Source organism: Eulemur rufifrons, chromosome 24, assembly GCF_041146395.1.
Source record: "Eulemur rufifrons isolate Redbay chromosome 24, OSU_ERuf_1, whole genome shotgun sequence".
NCBI lineage: Eukaryota > Metazoa > Chordata > Mammalia > Primates > Lemuridae > Eulemur > Eulemur rufifrons.
Window position 1 is genome coordinate 36,695,649 of NC_091006.1, and position 24,918 is coordinate 36,720,566.

At 47.0% G+C, this 24,918-nt stretch overlaps 1 protein-coding gene and 1 long non-coding RNA gene across 2 annotated transcripts in view; both read right to left on the bottom strand.

Moving 5' to 3' along the window:
* Positions 1-753: 753 nt before the first annotated feature.
* Positions 754-5,083, bottom strand: LOC138374941 (uncharacterized). Its single transcript, XR_011231409.1, has 3 exons — positions 4,836-5,083; positions 1,618-1,855; positions 754-822 (listed from the first exon to the last, which is right to left on the bottom strand). It is a non-coding gene; the product is annotated as an uncharacterized lncRNA (long non-coding RNA).
* Positions 5,084-10,170: 5,087 nt separating this feature from the next.
* The window catches only part of SLC30A9 (solute carrier family 30 member 9), a 198,718-nt gene continuing 183,970 nt past the window's right edge, over positions 10,171-24,918 (bottom strand). Inside the window, exon 19 of the mRNA XM_069458581.1 lies at positions 10,171-10,258. The gene's annotated coding sequence lies outside the window, so the exon portion shown is untranslated. The remainder of the gene's footprint in view (positions 10,259-24,918) is intronic.

Sequence of the window (24,918 nt, forward strand, 5' to 3'; positions counted from 1 at the left end):
ACTCTGGAGTCCTCCTCGGCTTCCGTCTGAACCGTCCCCGGGGCTGTCCGTCCGCTACGACACGGCTGCAAATGAGAGCGACAGGGAAATAGTCACTTCATCAATCTGCTGTTTTATTTATGTGATACAAAAATTGCAGTCGAAGGCCGGGCGCGGTGGCTCACGCCTGTAATCCTAGAACTCTGGGAGGCCGAGGCGGGTGGATCGCTCAAGGTCAGGAGTTCGAGACCAGCCTGAGCGAGACCCCGTCTCTACTAAAAATAGAAAGACATTATATGGACAACTAAAAATCTATATAGAAAAAATTAGCCGGGCATGGTGGCGCATGCCTGTAGTCCCAGCTACTCGGGAGGCTGAGGCAGGAGGATCGCTTAAGCCGAGGAGTCTGAGGTTGCTGTGAGCTAAGCTGATGCCACGGCACTCACTCTAGCCCGGGCAACAAAGTGAGACTCTGTCTCAACAACAACAAAAAAAAAAAAAAAAAATTGCAGTCGAAAGGTTTCTCTGAATAAATGATCTTTTCTGTTTTTTACTCAGGAGACCCAACATAGTTGAAGATTTAATATATTGATTAGTTTCCACTTGGGAAGCCCAGGCCCCCACACAGTTTGTGGGTCACTTGAGAGATCTGCAGGAGGCTGAAGACTCGGGATTCTCAAACGGCCCCTTCACGCTGAGCATCACACGCACCTCCGCCCGGCTGGCAGTCCAAGAGTGTTAGTGTTGCAGAGAGAGTCATTCCACAGTTTCTTTTTTTTAATTAAAAAGCTCAGATTTCTGGGATCACGAATTAATTAAGCTTTCATCCTTGGATGGTTCTTTCTGCAATTAAATATAATTTTTTTCAGTAATAGATGGGTTTCTACAGTGTATTAAAATCGACTTTGGGGATTTCTTATTTCATTCCCACTTGTGTAACATTCAGCTTTCACAAATGCTGTGGGTCAAAAACTAATGGGCTTCCAGACCAGAGTCCTTACTTCGGAGAAAGAATACATAGACTTCCAAGCAAAGGGATATGATAGCTTGTAGCTAGCAAGAGATCATTCTGCCCTGGGAGAGGGCAGAGAGCACTCTGAAAAGGCCGTGAGGTTGGTAACGCTGGAGCAAGGGTGCATGGAACACACTGGAAGGAGAGATGAGACCCGTGCACCAGGCTAAGGAATTTCAGTGGTAAATGAGTCACTGGTGAATTGCAGAGTGTGTAACCGGCGATGGAGCCCGGGGAGGGCCCCCATTAAAGAAGGAAGAAAGACGCCCACAAAGACAACTGAAGTGTGTACTCAGGAGAAGAGACGGTGGAGAGAACGGAGAGAGTATCTAACGCATCATTTAAATATTTAGCGATTTACGTGCGTACGTTTGTAAGTTCACAGTGACATTATTCTCAAGAGATTCACCGATAAGCCTACTGGCAAGGTTATTTGCTGTATCAGCCATTCCAGGACCTGAGTAGACCTCACCAGCCTTCCAGAGAGGCCCAGACCAGCCCTGCTTGGCTCTTCCGGAAACCTCAGCGGCCGGGCTCCCGGAGGAAAAGAGAACCAGGAGGGAGCAGGAACTTTGGGATCTACTGTCTTGCTCCGCTGCCCCAGGGCCCGGCCAGCTCACACGCACCTGCTCTCTTGCCTGTGAACAGTCGCATTTATCTGCAGGCTGTTTCCACGTCCAAGTTTCCACAGAAACTTCCTGATGAGACCATTAAAAAAAAAAGTGGCAAATTGTGAGTACCTGAGTGACACTGTGCGTTCGGGCTGTCACCGTGTCTGTGCTGTGCGTGTCTCTCCTGCTGCGGAAGCCGCCAGGCCTCCGTACGACACTGTTGTCTGAAAACACGTCCACTCGCTTCCCAGACCTGCGGGCGAAATAACGGGCGTGGGAAATTATGAACATTACGACCAACTGTACAGAAACTAAGTGTCGTTGGAGTCGCAGCAGGAGCACTGTTTACATGTGGGCCCTCCAGTAAATAGTCTACCCTTGCTGTCTACACACAGTGTCGGGCTGCGTGTTTTCTAGCACACTGCGTGTTCAGGATGGGCCTTGTTGCTTTCGGTCCGAACACACTGCAGCTGCCGCGCGCGGTGTTTGCTCTGTAAGCATCACGCGAGTGCCCCGGTGTGTGCAAAACGTCTTCGTTTTTACTGCCGTGGGGGGATATGGGTATCCCAGGGGTGCGGTCCCCAACCCCCGGGCCGAGGCCGGCACCGGTCCACGGCCTGCTAGGAACCGGGCCGTGCATCACCACCTGAGCTCTGCCTCCCCAACCCACATCCGTGGAAAAATTGTTTTCCATGAAACCGGTCCCTGGTGCCAAAAAGGGTGGGGACCGTTGTCTCGGGGAGCATCAGTGAGCAACTCAACTTCTTACTGCTCACAGCATTTTCATAACGATAACCTGTGGGTATTTTCTTTCTCTTACCTACAAGTCAGTCTCAGTTCCTTTCCTTTCAAGGTCTGACCTAAGGAAAGGGCCTAACTTAGAGTCAGAATTTAGATATTTGCAGTAAATAAATACATATGAACGGGCTTTAATAATTCGGCTATAAAATTTGAAGCAGTAAAGTGTATTCCTGAGGATTTTATTTCTTCTCCTAACCAACACTTGAAATTAAGAATTGGATTTTGCATTAATGTTGTCTCTATATAAACTCAGATGGGAAACAGCATGGTGCCATCTGTGGGTGGACTTGGGGTATTGCTGGTCTCTGCAGGACTTCAGATTTGGAATTTTCATTCATCCATTCCAGTACCTGAAGCACTTATATTCCGAGAGCTACACTAAGTACTATTAAGATTAATAAGACATGATGACCAATCAAAATTTAATGGAAGAAGTTTGCCATTTATGTTCTATTCCAAAATTCTAGAATTTCACGCACTTGTGCTGCAACCCAGATAATTGTCTATATGTCAGGGAACTACGTACAATTCATCGTGTTACTAGTGTTATTCCTAGTAACCCTAAAAACAGATTTGGTAATCCTAGAACACTTTGATCACAAAGATTTTGACATAGGTATTCCTTTAAAATTCTTAGCATTTCTTAATGCTAATGAAGTAAAATTAGAATCTTCCTGTTTGTTAATAGATATTTACAAGGTGATTTATTTAGGCCAAAAACTTAATAGAGAATCCAAAGCCAGTGGCTACTTAAAAAATACGTTTCCCTTAAATGAAGTCTTTCCTTGAACCCTCACATTCCCCGGCAGCCCCCCGACCCTGCTCCTCGGCAAGCCCAGGCGTCTTGCAGGACTAGTCTGTAACTGACGCTCTAATCCTCACCTTTGGCATCAACTCCAGTCCGTTTTCTGTGCTCCCCCCAACGGGTGAAATTAATTTAAATACTATATTTATTAACCCAATATATCGAACGTTCTATCTTTTTAACATGGAATCAATTTTAAAAACTACTAATGAGGTATTTTATCATTTTTGTACTAAGTCATAGAAATCCAGTGTCTATTTTACACTTACAGGACATCTCGGTTGACATGCTACATTTTCATAGGAGATTATCCTGGATCGTCAGGGTGTCCCCAAATCTAATCCCAAGTGTCTTAGAAGAGGGAGGCAGAGATGACACAGGCGTGTAGGAGGCAGCGCGGCCACGGAGGCAGAGATGGGAACGGTGGGACCATGGGTCGAGGACGGCTGACAGCCACCGCAAGTTGGACAAACCAGGGAACGGATTCTCCCCGAAGCCTCCAGAGCCAGAAGGTACCGTGAGACAATGTGTTTTGTTGTTTCAAGCCACCAAGTTTATAGTCACGACAGGAGCCACGGGAAACCACTGCAGCTCGGATGGACAAGGCCACAGGACGCATCCTGAGACGGGGACAGGGTCCGCAGAGCCATCGTGAGCACAGAAAGGCTGGTGTGAGTGACAGCACTTTCAGGGAACTTAGAAAAGACCAGTTTCCACGACACTGGAGCACGGGCAGAGCCGTGGAAGAGACGCTCTTCCTAAGCTGCCTCTTATAATTTCTCCGAATTTCTAAAGAAACACTTAGTTCAAAATTATCAGAAAGCTTGATACAATATGCTGTTTCTACGGCTTTCCTCTATTTGCTTTCTGTGAAATATAAACAAACCACATAAACTAAATATGTAAAAAATAGCAAGTTTAAATCTCATGTATACATTTCTCCTCCACTGAAAGGCAATTTACATAAAACACAAACATAAACAACATCTGTGTATATCTCCAGTAATATATTAAGTGACGATGATGTTCTCTTTAACCAAAAATGTACTTATGCATTCAAAATTACCATTTACATGGAATTTTGGGGGGGAATACGCATTTTTTTCCCCAACGGAAATTACCCTAATGTGTTTTAAAATATGTAAACATGCCCTAGATCTATCAAAGTGGTATTTGTGAAATATCACACATGTTCCAAGCTTACCCAAGTAATTATATTTTATAGCTTTTAAAATGGTACGTATCTCTGAACACACACTCACACACACACCACACACACACACACACACACACACACTCTGCCTGTGTACACTCAGTTCAGAGCTGACAATAATGTTTGTGCAATTCCTTCTTTGGATGATTAAGACATTGAGAATTCCAATCACCTCTTCCAGGAACAAAGCATGCCTCTGTTGCTGGTGGCAAAGTGGCACAGGTTTTGTTACACACTGTCTGAATCCGAGGGACCAAACACCTTACTCGTTCAGGTTTCTGGGGCCCATGTACAGGGATAGCAAAGGAACAGGCTTTGGGACAGCAGTGCCACCACCACCCACAAAGCCATCGTCATGGGGTGAACAGCCTCTATCATGGATGGTATCGAGTTCAAAGGTGAGAGTCTTCTTACCTGCAGTACTCCTCCTGTTTAAACTGGATTTCCTCCATTCTCTTCCATCGCTCTCCACCTACCCTGTCCGAGTAGGCCACCAATACTCTTCTTCTCCAAAGACCGTCTTCTTGGCAGAGGCCGGGCACTGTGAGCTCCCCGGTTAAGCACGTGGGCTCTGAAGCCACCTAGACCTGTGTTCAGGTCCTGGCCTCCACCCTTGTCATTGGGGTGACCTGGGGCAGGTCACTCGCCATGTTGGAGCTTCAGTTTCCTTACCTGTGAAACGCGGAGGGTACTAGAGTGAGACTTGCTCTATGTTGTTATAAGGCTTTAACAAGCCATTAGCACAAAATATGTATGTGGTGTGAGGAAGGGGTCCAGGCGCCTCCCCTCTGTTCCCATGAAGACCCTGTGCTCCATGCAGAACATACCGGCAAGCTCATACATGGCAAAGGGCTCAGGGCGCACCCAGCATGTGGCTGTTCCCTCTGCATCCAGCCCAGAAAGGCACCTTTCCTGGAACTGCTTAGCTGTAACCTCAGTAGCCCTCAGGGCTGCCCCCAGTTTTCTGCCTTTCAAACTCCATGGGACGGGGGTCGGAGCTGGCTGTGGGGAACAGACACGTCGCAAGGGGCTGGACCTTGCGCACACGCTCACTCTAATCTTGCCACTGTCAGTAAATGTTGTGCTAGCTGAGCCTGTCGTGCGTTCTGTCTGTCCCCAGCGGTCTGAATTGTGCACCGGTCTCTTCCCTGGACGGTACTTACCTGCATCTGACCGTGGCCACACTCTGGTATATTCCATGACACACAGCCTGACCACCCACTGAAACGTACAGTGACTATCAAACAAGCGAGAGCTGGTGACGAACTACGTCACATCAAAATGGCATCAGTGACAAGAAATGTCACTGTTTTTGGTGCCACTAATAAAAACATGTCCAATTATGCCATGACATGTCATTGGTTTTAAGACACATTCTGATGTCAGAGATACCAAAATGTGAAAACAATTTGCAGCCTCGAATCCAGGAAATGCAGTATTTTCACAAGAAAAATGGATATGTGCATTGTAAAAGCACTTAGCGCCCTGTATGATTAAATAGGAAAAAAATGTTATTCTATGGATGCAGAAATGCATTTAAATATTGTCTGCATGGGCTTGCAGTTGGCATCGGTTCCGAAAGTCCCTCTAAACTGTCCCTGCGTGGTCACTTCCCACAGTCACTTACTGTCATCTTCATATATTCCCATGTCGTCACTGACTGTTCATACAACCAACATTACATCTCCCTTTGGACACCTTTTATTTAAATAACCTCCACGATTGTGCCCTTCCTTGCTCTACTTCTACACGCACCTTCTTCCTCCTATTTCAGCGGCATTCAAAGACCAGAATCTCATTTAACATAAAAATAAAAATAAATTCTTGCAGTAAACACAAGTCACCAGATGACCAGCTTGTCTCCCAATGCTAGAATTTGTTCCCTGTGATCAATTCCAGGGACTTCAGCCTTCATTCCGGGGGTCTAAGCAGAGTGGACAGGGCCCCCATCTTCCCTTCCCTGTCCCCAGCAGGGTCCCTGCCAGCTTCTCTCGGGGCTGCTTCTTCTCAAAGGCACCCCCTTCGCTAATAGGGGCTTTTCTGGGCAGTGGTTTTGCTTATGATTAATTATCGTGAACCCAGCCTGGACCTTTGGCTTTCTGGCTCTTAGCTGAGTAGCCAAGATATTTCTCTAGACCGAGATAGTTGGCTTCAGTTCTAATTAATGATCAGACGTTATCAGCTTAGTTTAGACTGTTTGCTCTCTGACTTCTTGGCTGGATAGCCTAAACACTTCCCAGATCCAGAGGGCTGGCTAAAATTTATGTCCCCCTTTTTGGCACTGTCTTGATAATGCTGATGCTTTCCCGGATCTGGAAAAAAGATTTTAATTGTTTACGGTCTTGATTAATGGGTTTGCTGTTGCTTTGATAGTCCATCATTTATAATGATAAGAAACCGAAAAAAAAAACAAAAAAAAAAAAACAAATGGGCATTTCATATTGCTCTTCTGGGATGTTTTGGTCAATCCTTTTTAAGGAGTTACTGTTTTGTTTCCTTCCCTGTTACTATTAAGTTAGTAATAATTTCATTCTAATTGAACGTTAAACTACTATTTCTAACTCGTCTCTTCCTGCAGGATTTATCATGCCGTAGAATTTCACACTGTTGTTTCAACCAAGGCCTTGCTCGGAGGCTTCTGGTTGTGTATCTGAAGTCAGCAGCCCACGGAGACAGCTGGGTTTCGGTTTGCTCGCAAACACGGGGCGTTCTTATCGCTTTTGTATCATCTCTCACCGAGCTCAGTGGACCTTGTCTTCTTACTCTCCGTCACATAAATGAATCCCTCTCCCTCCACAATCATTCTTTGGTTAATTACCTCATTTGGCCAAGTAAATCATCCCCATTTAAAATGAAACCCCAAGTTCGTTTTTACTAATAAGTTTTATTTCTGTGTATCCACTGGCTGTCTAAGTTCTAGTTCATGTCAGAGGTTCTTCTCGATACCCAGCTGTTATTTATGAGGCTGTTACTGCTGTGAATTAATACACCACTAACCTAACTAGATGCTTCCAAACACTTCACCTAAATGGAAACCTATCCTTTCTCTGCTACAGTTCTCTGTCTCTGCTTTCTTTGTTACCAAAAAGAATGAAAAAAGAAAAAAACATAGAGTATTTGAGTGAGGTGATAGTGTCGATTTCTTTTCATTTCTAAACTAATTTTTGCTCATCCAGTTTCATGTGACACTTTCTTGACAATGACACCAAAAGCCACAGTTTGCCGCCCGTTAAGTTTGGTGCCTTAAATACACTGAGCCCTGGCCCTGCAGGGGATGGATTTCTGCGTTCTGTTTCAGCTCTGTCTATACATATATTTTCTGTTTGCAGACATTTCACACATGGTAGAAAGCATCTCTCATTAAGTTCACCAACAACTTCCTTTTGGGAGAAACTCTAGGGTTTTTCCCTCCAGTCTGGCTCTTTCTGACCTCTCTGCTGCGACTGGTCCTCCTCACCCACCCTCCCTCCCTCCCGAAGCCGGTTCCTCCCGTGACCTCCACGCCCCTGCGAGGCCCCGGCACCCCTCCCTGTGCGATCGCTCTTGCTCTGCCTCCTCCGCAGGCCCCTCTGCAGCTTCCCGCCCTCCGATCCGAGACCACCCCAAGGCTGTCTCAGCCTGTGGCTACTCTGTCCCCCCACGTCCCCCTCTGGGACGCGGAGCCGTCACAGCTGTGACCAGCACCTCCTACGATCGACTCTGTCACCTCCGAGTTCTCTCCTCCCACCTGAGTTCTGCGTCTCGCTCCTGTTTAGAGAACTTCCTCCTGGATTCCCTGTATCATCTCGTATCTCACTTATTCGCTTATTCAACGGATACTTATTGCATATCTAGGGTGTGCCAAGGACCGTGTCAGGCCCTGCAGATAAAATAATGATAAAAATACGCCGTTTCTGCTCTCAAAGAGCCGGCAACTCAGTGGAACGTAAGGTAAGGACTCTATCAGATTATTTGCAAAGCCAAACAAAACAAACAAACAAAAAAAATAATTAAGAAAAAAATAAATTAGCCAGGTGTAGTGGCTCATACCTGTAGTCCCAGCTACTCGTACGCTGAAGGGGGAGGACTCCCTGAGCCCAGGAGTTCGAGGTTGCAGTGAGCTATGATTGTCATCCAGCCTGGATGACAAAGCAAAACCCTATGTCTTAAAAAAATAATAAAAAATTTTAAAAAAGAGCCAAATGATAAAAGAGCCAAATGACAGAAGAGAAGGAGACCAGCACACACAAGAAAGCAATGGAGCGGCCTGACAGTGCAGCCCACCCTCCGGCTCCAGGGCTTGCGACCCAGCGTCACCCATGGCTCTAAGGCTGGAAGGGTCTGGTCCATCTGCAGACAGAAATCTAAACACAAACTTCAGAAGATGGTACAAGAGGCTTGGACTGCCCCCTCTGAGTCTCACCTTGAACTCTGGTGTTCCTCATTTTCCTCTTCCCTCCACAGTCCTCGAGGTATTCTTGACTCTCCTCCTTCATCCCTGGCTCCTCCTCCTCCTTGTCTGCTTTTTCTCTTTCCTTCACCCTTCCCCATCTTCCTCCTCCTCCTCACTTTGGCTTCCAGCGGGAGTGAAGCTGGAGCAGGGCGCGGCGTGACCTGTGCTTGTGAGACAAGAATGGAAGGAAAAGCACTCGGCTGGTGGACTTCAGGGTGAGCCATCTACGGACAAACAAACCTAATGAAACCGATGTGAACGTCACCCAACATCACATTATTTTAATAAATCAGATTAAGTCTGACTCCCAGGCCCCACGCTCTACGATGGGAGAAATTTAATTAAAACAGTTTAATCAGAACAGTCGAGAAGACGACAACGCAGTCTAAGGGTGCAGCTTTTGAGAATCTGGCTTGATTAAAAGGGCATTTGGAAATTAAGTCAAGGGGATCCTGAGACGCCCTGGGTGACCGGGTCCTGACGGGGGGGGGGGGGGTGGAGGGAGGGGGGCAGACTCCGGCTAGGTGCTGGAGACACGTAAGACAGGACTCGGGGTCCCTGGATCCTCACCGGGTCATGCGGCTCATTCCTGAGCCCGGCCGCCTGGTGCCGGCAGCCACAGTGGAGACTGCGGGTGGGAAGGGACAGCTTGTCATGTCCCTGCAGTACGTGCATCTGCCTGGTGACAAGCTGAGAGGGGTAGACTGGGGAAGAGACCCTGCGCCCCCCCCCCCCCCACTCGCTCCTGGACCACTGGGAAAATCCTCTTCCACCCGGACCTCCAGCTGCTCCTGGCACTCTGAGCTCACCCCGTGGTCACTTGCTGTGTGTTTACACATTTGACAAATTCCTGACGTCCCGCCCTGGTCAGAGTAAAGAGCTGCCCTTTCCTGCTACTCTATAATTAATCTGAAAACTCTTGTCCACACGCGTGCCCACAGAACCACTGGGCTGTCCCACGCGTGATCTTTCAGGACTCTGGCCGAGGGGACGCTACACGACAAAGCCTCTCTCCACCTCCCATTGCACAGAAAACAGTTTTGTTCCCGGGATTTCAGTGGAAGTTGACACGAAATGTAATTCTTCATTTTAAGAGAGGGAAAAAAAATATAAGTAGATTAAGAGCTGACTCATAATTGTGATTTACTTCGGCTTTTTAATTCGAACATTTTAATTGCTTACTTTACAAATTGAGCTTTAAGAAAGTAAAATAATAAAATAAGATTTATAACTTTGCCTCCACCTTCAAAGGGCTGTGCTTGGTGATTTCTCTGAGACAGAGAAGCCATGAGCCGCTCTGCTTCCATTGCTCTTGCCCACCTTCCTCCTCGTCCAGTTCTCTTTTCCATCCTGTGTCGCCCCGAGTGAGCCCTGGAGATCCTGCAGTGACTTTTCATACATGTATCTGAAACAAAATGCAGAGGAGAAGGTACAGGGAGCTGGAGACGGAGGAGTCGGCTCCAACTCCCGACCCGCGGGCAGCTCAGCCAGCAGCCCCCCCCCCCCACCTACCTGAGACGGGGGTTCAGCCCTTCCGGCCTCCAAGACAGAAGCCACCAGCTCCCGCCTGTCACAGCCCCCCCCAGCACCCCGCTCGCTGCCTTCCTCCCACTCACTAAGACTCGCAGCCCTTCCCCAGCCCGACTCCCTGGCTGCCTCCTTCTCAGTTTTCAAGCTTCCCCTCGAATTTCACCTCCTCTAGGAGGCCTCCCTGGCAGCCAGAGGGGTCTGTGTCCCCCACCCGGCTTTTCTCTGCCAACGTCCTGCTGGTTCCCCTCATGGCTCAGGTCCTACTTTTAATTGTCTCATTTATGTTCCAGTCCTTGCTTTTATTTTTTGTCTGTCTGTGTTTTTTCCCTGGCTCTGTCTCCGGCTCTGTGAGGGTAGGGACTGCATGCACGGTTTTGGGGACGATACCTGGAGCACGTCGGCACTTAGTAACACCCGTTTAGTGACGGATGGCTGGGTGGCCGCGCTGTCCTCTCCGGAGAGACCCAGCGTGCCGACTGCTCCAAGAAGCACTTCCCTGCTTCCGTTCCAAATTCTGCTCAGTGAGAGCTCTAGGGACTATTTCTAAGGTCAGATCCAGGGAAGTCGCCCCAAGGAAAACTCAGAAGGACACAGTGAAACAATCCCTGGATTATTTTTCTAATGAAGGGATTGACTTGGACCTCAGACTGAATCAGGTGTCCAACACAGAGAGAGCACAAAGCCAGCCACCCTGTGAACCAAAAAATAAATGACTCACAAGCCACGCATGGGGACCCCACCCACTGGCTTCTGCCCGCACTCGCTGGCCAGTCCTACCCGCAAGGATGGTAAGAAATGTCATCCTTTAGCTGGGCACAGTGCTGCCTTGAATAAAATCAGTGTTCTATCACTATGAAAAGAAGAGGAAAATGGATACTGTGTAACCCAGTGGCTCAGAGCATGCATCAGAATCTTCTGGAGAGCTTACTAAAATACACCAGTCCCCCCTGTACCCAGGGGGATATATTTCAAGACCCCAGTGGATGCCTGAAACCGCAGAGAGCACCAGACCCTGTATACACTATGTTTTTTCCTATGCATACATACCTATGATAAAGTTTAATTTATAAATTAGTCACAATAAAAGACTAAGAATAACTAATCATAAAATAGAATAAGTATAACAATACTCAGAATAGTGCAAGATTTAAAACTTATATTTCTGGAATTTTCCACGTAATATTTCTGGACTGCAGTTGACTGTGGGTAACTAAAACCCCAAATAAGGGGGGACCACTGTATGGATAGCTGCACCCCCAGGGGTTCTGGCTGAGTAGGCCTGGGGAGGACCCTGAGAATTTGCAGGTCTAACCAGCTTCCAGGCCACGCAGGAGCTGCCGGTTTGGGGCCACACCTGGGGGACTTGGAGAACCGCTAGCGTTTCCCTCTAAGCCAGACACACATTTTGCCTGCAAGTGTTGACCATCTATTTATTTTAACTTCAGTATGTTATTTTACTAGCAAAGCCCCAGACTTTTTACGCTACCAAAGAGACCCTTCCCATCAGAGAGGTAGGAGGAGAAAGAAAAGCAGGGTAAGGAAGAGAGGAAATCAAGTTTTGTCACAAGCATCATGGCTAGAAATCCGCTCCTTGCCACCATTTGTGAGCTAGAACGTGTGAATGGTGAGTGGAGTTGAGAAGGGGACGGGGCGTTAGCAGCTTTCAGGATTGATGCTCAAGCGAGGGAAACAACAGCTGAAAACCAACTCCGCGGGAGGTCTCGGAGGATCAGGGACCATCCTGGAGGGCACAGGGCAGGCCTCCCTCTGCCGCTGGTGGTGCTGGATAGCTGGGTGGACTGACCCTTCTGCAGGGAGACAGTGGTATAGACGGGTAGCAGACGGGTGGGAGGAGAGCATGGGGTGGAGGGTGCCAGCGCTGGCAGCCACCCTGGGGTCAGCGTCCGACAGCCTCGGCCCAGACTCCCCTGTGCGGAGGGCTCTGCTCTCCCCAGCCCCATCTCTCCCTTGCTTTCTCCTCGATTTTTGTTTTTCAGAAACTTGCTGAGTGAAGAGAGGAACAGAAAATAATTTTTGTCTGTGCCTCAGCATAGACAAAAAGCAAGCAAGAAAGAGATCTACGAATCCCTGGAGACTGAGTGTGGTAGGGAGAGAGAAAGACAAAGTTAAAGGGACCCGAGGGAGAAGTGAAAACTTGGGCCAAAAAAGGCAGAGGCCACTTACACTGAAGTGCTTGCCCCTCCTGGGGCTGTTTACCACACACGCTCGCTCTTTCTTGTCGTCGGGGGAGTTTCTGCGTTTTATTTTATGGTGTAATTCCCACACAAACCGTGCTCCTGGCGGGGTCTGATTTGAAATGATGCTCTGTAGTTCCACGCTGCTTGGACGTGTGTGTGTGCACGCGCGTGTGTGTGCGTGTGTGTGTGTACATGTGTATGTGTGTGTGTGTGTGCGTGTGTGTACATGTGTATGTGTGTGCGTGTGTGTATGTGTGTGTGTGTGTGTGTGTGTGCGTGTGGGCACATTTCTTTAAAATTGTTCATGGTCAAAAGGAGGGGACAGGGGTCCCTATTCCTGCTTCCTCTTTTTAAGGTTTGGGCCCCCAGAAGGCATTAACTAGCATTTCTAAATTCTACATATTTGGAGAAACACTGCATGGAAAATAGAAACTCAAAACTTATCTTATTTTAATTGAGTTGCAGCGTAATTCAGACCTTGAACTTCTTCCACCCTTCAAAAAGGCCCTTTAAAAGAGGAGTCTTGCAGAACCCAGCGTGAGCTGCAGAGATACGCAACGCGGGCCACAGACGGGACCCTTAGCTCCAACAACGACCGCAGGGGTGGGCGAGGAAGCAGAGCTGGGAGCAGGAAGGGGACTTGGCTGACGGTCACCAGGGGGACTTCCTGTGTCTGTGCTGTGCCACCGGCACGTTTTAACCATCCCTGTTGTGCTCCCACGACGCCACCAGCCTTTTGTAAGTTTCCGTAAAGCTCTGAAATTTCCTAAATGTTTGGGCAGCCTGAGCTGTCCTTTCTAATTGACGGAGACAGTTCCCACTTCGTGTCAGACATGGAGCCGGAGGTCAGGTGAGGAGGACGACGAGTGCAAACGCCATCTGTCCCGTCCACAGGGACCCTTAGTCTGGCATGAGGGGTCCGGGGTGTCCAGAGCTGGGACTCGGGGTATCAGGAGGGGGTCTGGGGAGAGTCGCCCCCACCTGAGAGGAGTGTTCACGGAGGACTTGGCTCTTGGCCCCGTGGAGAGTGACTGGGACGTGACAGTGAGCGGGAGTGACGCGGGGAGACGGCCACCCACGCGGGGACACAGTGCAGGGCGGCTGTGACAGGTTCGTGAGGGACAACAGCGTTCAGCCCACTGCAGACACGATCTGTGCAGGGCATTAGTGACAGAAGCACCTTGCCGGTGGCATTTAGAAGCAAATTTCTTAAAATCAGGAGCACGCATTCGTTTTCTAGAGCTGCCACGACAAAATACCACAGACCAGGGGACTGAAACAACAGAAATTGATCTTCTCACAGCTCTGGGGCCATAATAGCCAGAAATCAAGGTGACAGTGACTCAGTTTCCCCCGAGGCCCCTCCGTGGCCGGCAGGTGGCCGTCTCGCTGTGTCCTCACGTGGCCTTTCCTCTGCACACACGTCCCTGCTGTCCCTTCCTCTCCTTACGGGGACACCAGGCGTGTTGAATGTGGGCTCCCCCCGTCTGGCCCCCCAACCTGGAGCAGCTCCTCCAGACCCTGGCCGCAAACACAGCCACACGCTGGGTACGGGGGCCAGAGCCTCCACACGCAGATTGGGGCAGGACAGAACTCAGCTCACAACAGACCACTGCTCCACACGATCACAAACCGCACACTCCTGCTTTAAGACAGGTAACACTTTTGCAAAAGCTACCAGGCATCGTAAGAAAGCTTGTTAGCACATGTTACACCTTACTGTCCCCCGCGTTTTCTAGGAAGCTTTCGTTCAAGCAGAAAGGTTAAAGGTAGAGATTTAAACACTCCAGACTTGAAGAAAGCAATCCCGCCTTTCTGCTCCAAGGCATTTACCCAGGGGAAATAAAACACGCGTGTCTACGTGGAGACACCCACACAGATGTCCACAGCAGCGTTACTCATAACAGCCAAAGCGTGGAGACAACCCAAACATCTGTTTATCAAATGGTGCACAAAGAAACAGAATGTGGCACATCCACACAGCGGAAGACTGTGGGGCCGTGAAAAGGAACGAAGCGCCTGGAACGCGAAGCTCAAAAAGCCAGAAGGAAAAGACCACACATGATACGGCTCCATTTACGTGAAGTGTCCGGAAAAGGCAAATTTGTGAGACAGGACAGCAGTGGCTGCCTGGGGGCTGCGGGAAGGAATGGAAACTGAGGCACGTGGGCACAGAGGAGACTTTGGGGGTGAAGGAAAATTTCTAAACCCGAATGGTGATGACGGTTGCAGAAGTCTATGAATTCATATCTAATTATACGACTACAGCAGGTGAATTTTGTGGTATGTAAATTGTATGCCAATAAAGCTGGAAAATGTTAATGTAAAGATATATAAGAGGAATGGAAAAATGACAAGAAACTAAAACGAATTTCAGAAATTTCCTGTAATCACAAAGGGGAAGCTCATTCCTTCCGTGTGCAGCCGACAGAAGGAAAAGTCTACGCCGTCCCAAGTGAGTCGCTGGTTTGCTCGGTGCAGGGCAGGAGGAGGGGAAGGTTTGCGGCTCGGGGGTCCTGTGTGCCGATTCCCGGCCACTGACTAATTCCCGGTGAAGTGGGACAAGCGGTAACATCCCGAAACTAACCCTGGCAGGGCCCTCAAGGACCACCTCGTGCAAATCTCTCCCTTAGCTGAAGCTGGAGTGGAGACTCAGGAAGCTTTATGTAACCGACTCGCTCAGGACACGGAATCTGGCGACGGCCAGGTTGAAATCTGTCTCAGGTCTGCCGACTTCTAACCCAGAGTGCTCCACCGGGCTCTGTCCCTGCCTGTCCCAACCTCCGTCAGCCCCGGTTGTCTCGTCTGCAAAATGGGAGCAGTAATACCTGCCCCGGCCTGTTCCACACGCGAAGATCAAATAGGATAAATGACATGGAAATTTTCTGAAAAAGCAGAAAGTCCTGTCCTAACACAGAGCGCTGCTGGAGCGGCATTTACAGGGCAACTGTGAGTCTGTCAAGCCCAGGATCCGGACCCCAATTCTGCACGAATTCGCTTCCAGGGAAACCCCTCGCCTGCCCCGACGTGGACGTCAGGAACCGCTGGCGGAAGCTGCTCCCCGGCAACACAGGGGATGTTGGGGGAAGTCTTGGCACCATTCCCTTCGTTTTCCAGAACATTCCCTCATGCCAGAACACCGTTGTCTTCCTGCTGTCCATCCATGACACTTTAATGAATGTGAAGACAATGAAATGTAGTCTGTGTGCATTCAACTATGAGTCCTCAAGTAACAACGACGAAAATGAAGATTCGGTTTAGATATCTATAACCTTAAACTTATTTATTTTACCCCCCTCCTTTGGAAACTTATCCATCCCTGTTGAGACTCTATAAAGGGCCCTCTGTGTCTAATAACACCTGGAAATCCCCAAGACTGTAAACTAAGTAGATTCTGGAGTGTAGTCATCTCTGCTAAGGGCTCCCCTAGACCTAGCCCCTTCCCGGAGCCCCTCATTCCCGGAGCCCCCCTTCCCGGAGCCCCCCACCACCCACACGGGGCGGGTCTCCCTGGGAGCCCAGCGAGCCCGTCCGGCCCGGGGAAAACACCAGGTGCAGAGCCCAGCCAGAATGTGAACTGGGAAAACACTTATAAATCAAGCAGGTCCCAGGGAGTGAAAGTACAAGTTAGCAAAAAACAGCAACAAAGTAGCTGTGAAATGTTACATCAGACCGACTCAACGCAAGCTAATTACAGCGGCCTCTCCAGAAAGCCAGCAGGGAAGCCTGAATGATGAGTCAGGAGAAGGCTGGACCGGCATCCGGACCCCACTTCCCGTCCCTTGTTACACTATAGGGACATTGGCCCTGCACCCCTGATGTACGCCACCAATGTTTTTCCCCAGTTGTCAGTTGTCTCATGACTTTGTCATGATATTTTTTTTAATTTCCCCTGCAAATATGTCTTGTTTGTATGTAGTTCAAATTGTCAGTCTTGTCTTTTGCTGCCTCCGGATTTGGAGTTGTATTTAGAAAGCATCTCCTCACAACTGTGCTATCGAGAAAGTCACCCAGGTTTTCCCCTTACATTGGGGGTTTCATTCTTGATCCATATGGAGTTTATTCCTGCCTGTGGCCGTCTAGCAGTCCCCACGCCATTTATTTAAAAGTCCATTTCCCCCCACCATGACTGTAGATACCACCTTTAACGTGTACTAAATTTCCACACACATTTGGGTCTATTCTTGGATTTCTAGTCTATTGGTCTGACCATCTATCCATATACCAGTATGACACTTTTAATTATAGAGGCTTTATAGTACGTTATAATATATGTTAGGTAGCTCTTTTTTCCCAGTGCTTTCCCAAATATTCTCGCATGGTTTTTTAATTTTGTTCTGCTTTTTAAAAATGAACTTTAGTATCAGCTTATCTGGCTCCAGAAAAAGGTTTATTGGTATTTTTTCTGGGTCCACATTAACTTAGGAAGAACTGATATCTTTATCATATTTATGATACCAAGTCATTCTATCCAAGAACAGGGATATTTTTCCATATGTTCAAGTCTACTTTTATGCCTTTCAGGAGTGTTTTAAAGTTTGTTTTTCCCCATGTAAAATGTGCACATTTAATGTTAAATTTACTCCAAGGTATTGTATCCTTTTTTCTTTTTTCTAAAATTTTATCCACCATTAAGAGTCCTATGACTAAATATTGTATCTTTTCTGTTCCTGCATCCCATTACTTTTTGAAGCCAAGCTGATCTGCCCACTTGATCTCTGGTTCTAAGTAAAGAATAATATATTCTTTTCCACCCACATTTTGGTTTTCCTTTGCCTGGTCCACTCGTCTCCTTGTCAGGATTTGAGGGTATCTCTAGTGACCATGTTGGAAGAACAAGAGACAATTGCAGGTCTAGGGTTTGAGGCAAGGTGCCATAAGACATGTGGTGAATAAGATCTTCAGGTCTTAGCAAGAAGAAATTTACATACGTCCGGGGGCAAAGATAGGAAGTTACAGGACTCACATATTTTAAAATCTGAAATTGGATTTAACTGGTCTGCTTTTCTCAGTCAAGTAAACTCCATCAATCTTTGTGACACCTGGGACAGTCCCCTAAGTCCTCCCTTCCCTTCTTAGGCCGATATAACACAATATACTTATGAGTAATAGTGTTGAGTTGATGAATCCCTACTATAAATTCTCCTTTCCTAATATTTCCCTAATACTTTCATGATCCAAACTCCACGTGGCCATAAGAACCTCTGATAGATAGTTGTCTGTGAGACCAGGTTAGAGGCAGGCCCTGTGAATCACGACCCACTTCTCAGACTGAACATTTCTGCCCAATTTCAGACTCAGGGGTGTCTAGCCGGTTTACTCAGGTAGTTGGTGCGTGGTCCTACCGAGATCGAGATCACTGGTTGGATTTTACTGCAAACAAGCCGGCTCTCCTCTCCCAATGCCTCTCTTCCTATGGTGCTTTAATCCCTTGGACCCAGAGAGGACTGAGGGAGAAATCTGGGCAGGGCACAGAAAACGCAGTGTTGAAAAAGCAACTGGAGACCTAAAGCAGTTGGAGACTCTCAGCCTTTGGCAGGAATGGGAAGACAGACCCTGGGTCCTTTGCCTGTAAGACCTCTTTCTCCACCAGTTTCCCCGCTGAACTCCTAAACACTCCTCAAGGTCAAGCTTAGCCAGCACCTTTGGTACATAATTTTTCACGAGATCCCTCTACCTCTCAGAGAAGTAACTGCTCCCTCATCTGTTTTCCCATTAAATTTTAAGCATGCTTCTATTATCATTTTAATCACATTTTATTACAGTTCTATCATTATTTGTTTATATCTCCGTCTACCAACGAGGCTTCAGATTCCTGTAGGGCAGAACTGTGTTTCATTCATCTCAGTAACCTCAGGTCTAGCAATTTAATTGAGCTAAATTGACCGGAGGAAGAGATCTGAACTTCTATTTTCTAGTCACCGCTTGAGATCTGTGAGTCACAGCCTCGGCAGGCGGCAGTGGTGTAAGTATCACCCGGTTCACATTTGTCGCAGAGACCCAGGCTAGAGCTCCCTGGTGAGACTGCGGAACGCACCCCACAGCCTCTCTCACTTCCAGCCTATTAGTGAACCCTTAATTAGGAAAATGGGAATTGTTATAAGGATTAAGGAAGACGATGCAACTAAGGCAGCTATTAGTAAAATATTAGTAATGGTGTTACTGCACAGACTGATGAGAAGGGTGGGATGACAGCTAGAGCCACTGAGGCAAAGGCGTTCCCTTGACGGGCTGTCACGCGATCCAGCCACAGTTCTGCACCTTTTTCCCACCACTGCATGTGACACGGGAGATACCGCATGAGGGACACAGGCCCAGGGCCATCGCTCTGGACTGGCAGATTACAGGTAATTTCTGGTGCATTTGCTGGGATTCCCTATCTCCTTCCTGTCTGTCTCGAGAAAGCAAACTGGAACACCCGTGAGTCACAATGTCATGATTAGAAAAACAATACACCTGCTCTTGTCAGTTTTTTAATAAAAAAACTCAGGTTTTCATTATGACTAATGAAAACTCAGTTCTTCATTATTCTCATAAATTACTCCAGCACACCTTTGTGCACAACAGCGTTTTGTAAAAGCCAGTTGCTAAGAGCCACCGTTATAGACCCTGAGGGGTGAAGGCTGACCATTGTCACCCTGTGAGATGTTTGCAAACTCTGCTACTCACCATGACAATTATGAAAAGTGGGCTCTGTCACACGTGCCATCGGAATATTCTCAGGGATCATGGTGACACAGAATGAAGCTGCTCCGTCCCCCGAAGGTGTGCTCAAGCTCAGCGTCCTGGCAGGAAGGAGGTACAAGTTCAGAAGGAGAGATTGGAGAGAGTCTGAGGAAAGGACGATTTATGAAGACAAAGGCTTGGCCAGGACTAAGGAGAACCAGCGAGGGACGGTAACGCGCCCAGGGTCTAGCACCAGCCGGAAGCCGCTCGAACCTGCTTCCCTGGGCTGGGAGGGGAGGACGGTGGCTCAGTGGCCCAGAGAGAGCGGCAGGAGGAGGCTGCCTGGCAGATGACAAAGCCACCGACAAGCCCTAGCCCAGCAGAAAGTGGAATAAAGAGCCAGAGGAATGACACGTCAGGGTCTCTCCCCTCCTGCACGTGCCGCCCACTGGCCACAGCCAGCTGGAGCCCAGAGGGCACAGGTCACAGGTGCAGCTCCTAACGGCCAGTCTTGGACAGAGGGCAGGGTGAGGGACCAACAGAAAACATCCAACACCGACGTCAACTAGCTCTTTTCCTCTGATGTCACGCGCTGGATTCTATCCTATTTTTTATGTACTGGACAAGGTTTGAGTCATTTTACACTTAGTCTAAAGGAGAAAGCTTTTTTTTTTTTTTTTTTAAATCAGCAAAGCTACAGACAACTAGACTCACAAGTGTGCAGCTAAAGCCTGGAACGACACAGCTTCATCCCAAACCTAAGCAGAAGGAGATCTCGTCACACCTTCCCCAGGCCATTTTAATTCAGTTTCTTGGGAAAATTCTGAATGTCTCACTCTGTATGTCTTCATTTTCAGACTATCGATTGGGCAGAAGGTAAAGATAAAACGTAACAGAATTTAAACTGAAGGGGAGGGAAAAAGCCAGAAAAGGAACAGAGATATGATAAGGGGATTTTTCTTCCTACCCTCTTCCTTTTAATTCTTGTGCTCACTCGAGAGGATTCTGATGGTTGACGGAACTGAAAGTCTCGGTACTCACTCTGCTCCAGCTGGAATCTCTCCTGGAGAAATGAGCAGAGGGCGGACTCACCTGCCCCCTCGCTGGGAGGTGGGGCCTCCATTTGCATCCAAAGCTAACTCAGCTGAAATTTTTGCGAGATACCAAATATTTACTTTTTAAAATTACATTTTTGAATGTTAGAATAATGTATACATGTTAATTATAATTTGGAAAATGCAAAAATATAAAAAGAAGAAAATAGAATCCTTGAATATCCTCACCACACAGTGGTAACTGCCCTTAACATTTCATTTTCTTTTACTTTCTCTACACATAGACTTCCCAGGGAGGTATGCCACACTGTGTACGGTTTTGCACCCTCTTTTGTTATAATTAACATTACAGACAAGAGTCTCCATGTCATTAAGTAAATTTCAAAATAATAAAATTTGAAGACTACATGACATGTTACACACGAATTCTATACCCCGATGCATTTAGCCATTCCCTATTATTGAACATTTAGGTTTTTCCCATTTTCTTTATGGTAAATAAAATTGCCGTGAACACCCTCATATGTAATCATTTTTAATGTACAATAAATTTCTTAGAACAAATTTCTAGAAGCAAAGTTACAAAGTTAAACTTTTCCTTTAGATTTTGCAATACTGCTATCCAAAAAGATTATACCAACTTACATTCCCACCCACGGGGCAGAAGAGGGCCTGCTTTTACAGAACTTGGCTGACACTGAGTGCTGGAATTTATTTTTACCTCTGTCAATGGCATTTTGTTGTTAACTGACATGTCTTTGTTCGGTGAAGTTGAATATTTTTTTCACACGTGTAGGCTCTTGAACTCCCTTCCTTGTGAATTGTCCGTTTCTGCAGTTTGGCAGCTAAACTTTCTTCCAAACTTTTGTTCCTCTCCTGAGGATCACAAAACTTTGTACAACTTTATTCCAATTCACTGAGTGTTTTCAGATGGTTGGTTGCTTTTAACAGAGTGAGTTGGTTCCAAAAATGTCATTTTCGTTTGGTTTTTGACAGAGAAAGGCTATATGTTCGGTTGAATGCTGCCCCGACTGTTTTCCAAAACCATAACTAAAGTTATCTTAATTGTCTCTCTGAATATATTAAAATACACAGTAGCCTACAGTTTTCAGTCCATAAATCCAAAGCTCTTGGAAACAAGTTTCTTTTGTGGGCCTCTCTAGGCCTAATTAGGACTATATGATCCTTTTTAGGTACTGGAAGAGTGAGAAAAAACAGTTTGGCCAAGCACAGGCCTTTTGCCGTGAGTTTTCAACTTGATGTGAAGCCCAGAAAAGTCGCTGCAAATGTGTGCTGGAGTGTCTGCCCGCTCTCCCGCTGCTTCTGTGGTGGGTGATGATGAGCCCCTTTCCATGCTTGGGCACACCTTGCTGCGGCTGCTAGAAGCCAGTGATCCCAGAGGACGGACCAGGAGAGTCGGTGGGATTTAAGTGCATGGAATCATTTCCCGTTGCGAGTTGACCAGTAACAGCAACTAGGATCTGTTCAGTGCATTTCACAGAGCACTTTCTCATCCCCAATCCCACTGGATTCAGAGACAGGGTCTTGCCCTGTTGCCCAGGCTGGAGTGCAGTGGCACAATCATAGCTCACTGCAGCCTCTCCACCTCTGAGGCTCAAGTGAGCCTCCTGTCTCAGCCTCCCAAGTAGATGGGACTACAGGCACGAGCCACCACACCTGGCTAATTTTTTATTTTTTGTAGAGATGGGGTCTCACTATGTTGCCCATGCTGGGGTCCAACTCCTGGTTTCAAGTGATCCTCCCACCTCGGCTTCCCAATGTGCTGGGATTACAGACATAAACCACTGCACCCGGCCTAGGTAACGTTTATAGGTAATCAGTGTATATCTCAAGTTCATGATTAAAATTTCCTCAAGTAATTCCAGTTACAGGATTTTAAAAGTTTTTTTTTAATAAAAAACTTTTCTGTACTTTTATTTATCACGATAACATTTCCTTGTTCTGAATAAAATGTTTATGGGGGAAGATGGGGGTTGAGAAGGCCATCTTCATCAATCCAAAAACTGGTTACTTGATTTCCTGGGATTTCTTTCTCTCATCATGCCCGTTTTTAATTTGTAAAAGTTACTGCCTCTACTAAAACATAAATCTCTCCCTCTGATTTACCAATTTCCCCTCAATTTAGTTTTCATCATGCTAATCTGTAATCAAATAGCCTCATTGATATCTCAGTTCATCCAGCTGAGAGAAAAGATGTATTTTAAATCTGCTGACATTGTTTAGCAAAGAAAATATAGCACACCTCTGCACATTTTTTGAAATTCTGAATGATTGTTATAAGTAACACAACATTTCAACTTAATGCCACAAATAACCTATAGATATTAATATAACCACTAATAAATGTGTTTCAAAGATTTGTTAGCAACCAAGCAGACACCATTAGCTTTTTTTGATGAACACACAGAGGTTAAAATGGATTCATTTACTGACCTGTAACACAAAATGTCCTATTCAGAGATTTATAATACTAATGTCAAACCTACATTCATCAAAAAAGTGTTTTGGCACTTCATCTTTACCCAAGCATTGTGCCAAATGCTCATGATTGTCAAAAAGTATGGATTTTTCATCACACATAACAATACGGTGTAGAAATGGTTCTCCTTGGCCGGGCGCGGTGGCTCACGCCTGTAATCCTAGCATTCTGGGAGGCCGAGGCGGGTGGATCGCTCGAGGTCAGGAGTTCGAGACCAGCCTGAGCAAGAGTGAGACCCCGTCTCTACTAAAAATAGAAAGAAATTATATGGACAACTAAAATATATATATACAAAAAATTAGCCGGGCATGGTGGTGCATGCTTGTAGTCCCAGCTACTCGGGAGGCTGAGGCAGGAGGATCGCTTGAACCCAGGAGTTTGAGGTTGCTGTGAGCTAGGCTGACGCCACGGCACTCACTCTAGCCCAGGCAACAGAGTGCGACTCTGTCTCAAAAAAAAAAAAATAAATTAAAAAAAAAATAAAATTATAAAAAAAAAAAAAAGAAATGGTTCTCCTTTATGTCGTGACAGCAAAGAAAGGCAAGCTTCCAGATGATTTCTCTTCTGATGCTCATTGAATTCATGCAGAACCCGTCTATCCAGCTTCTCTACCTCGCCCATTTGTTTCCAATGGTCCAATATTGTTGGAATAGTAACGTCAAACCTTGCTGCGAATTCTCGTGTAGGTTGAGATGGATTCGTTTCCACTACAGCTTTCAGCTCATCATTAACCACCTTGGTCTCAGGTCGCCCACGTGGCTCATTTTCAAGATTAAGATCACCAGAATGGAACTTCTCAAACCATCAAAGTATTGTGTGTTCATTAGCCACATCCTTCCCAAATGCTTTGTTGATATTTCGAGCTGTCTGCACTGCATTGGTTCCACGATGCAACTCATATTCGAAAATAACACACATTTTTGACTTATCCATGGTTTCATAAAAATTGCTCTAAAAAAATTTGAGAGATAATCACAAGCCACAATGTGCACTTGGAAGACTGAGGGTGTACCATCACAATAAAAATAAAACAAGAAGCGGCAAAGTGAAATGTCCGAGATACCAATTGTCAAAGTTGGTACTTAATGAAATTGGACATTTCATACTTAATAACATAAATGTTATAGTAATAATGACCATGATGATAGTAATGACAAAGACGTTTGAGTTCTAAGGCCCTCTGAACCTAAGATAAAGGAAGGTCTAAGAAGTTTCTTGTACCAGGTATATGTCCTCATTTTACTGAGAAAATGCATGGTGAGTGTGTTTGTTTCCTAGCACTGCTATCCTGAGGTGCTGGGTGGCTTAAACACCAGAAATTGATCGTCTCACTGATCCGAGGCCGGAAGTCCAAGGTGAAGGTATCAGTAAGGTTGGTTCCTCCTGAGTGCTGCTGGGGAGAACCTGGTGCAGGCCTCTCCCCGGCTTCCAGTAACTTCTGGCATTCCTTGGACTGACTGCGGATGGCATCGTCCCTGTGTCTTCATGTCATCTTCCCTCTGCACGTGTCTGTCTCTCTGTCCAAACTGTCCCTTTGTCATCGTCATACTGGAATTAGGGTTCAACCTCCGACCTCACTTAACTTGCCCACCAGCTTTCCAAACAAGGTCACGTTCACAGGTACTGGGGGTCCGGACTTCAACACCTTTGGGGGACACAACGCAATATATAACAGTAAGTGAAAAGTGTCACTGAGCGTCTCCCAGGGAAACCCTGGGACAGGCTCCAGGACGGAGAGGGAGAGGACGCCTCAGCCCGGCCAGGTCCGCGGAAGGAGGGCCGGGGCTGTGGTGTAGACACAGGATCAGCGCAGCAGCCCGGGAATGCTCCGTGTGGAGTGGTGGCCGACTCAGGAACTGCGCTTCTCAGAAGTGAGGCAAATCACCCACCATTTCACCCAAACGGATACTCGTGTACTGTAAGCTCTGCACTTTTTTTTCCAGAGTTTGCCTTATTTCAGAACATTAGCTTGCCTCCTGGCCTGAGAAACATACGCGTCTTAAGCAGATATTACCAGTTCTTCTTTCTGGCTATCAGGATCCTGAACGGATCGTCGTATCCTTCGATCCCTACCAGTGGTTTTACAGCACCTGGGGTTTCAGCCATTTCTCCGAAC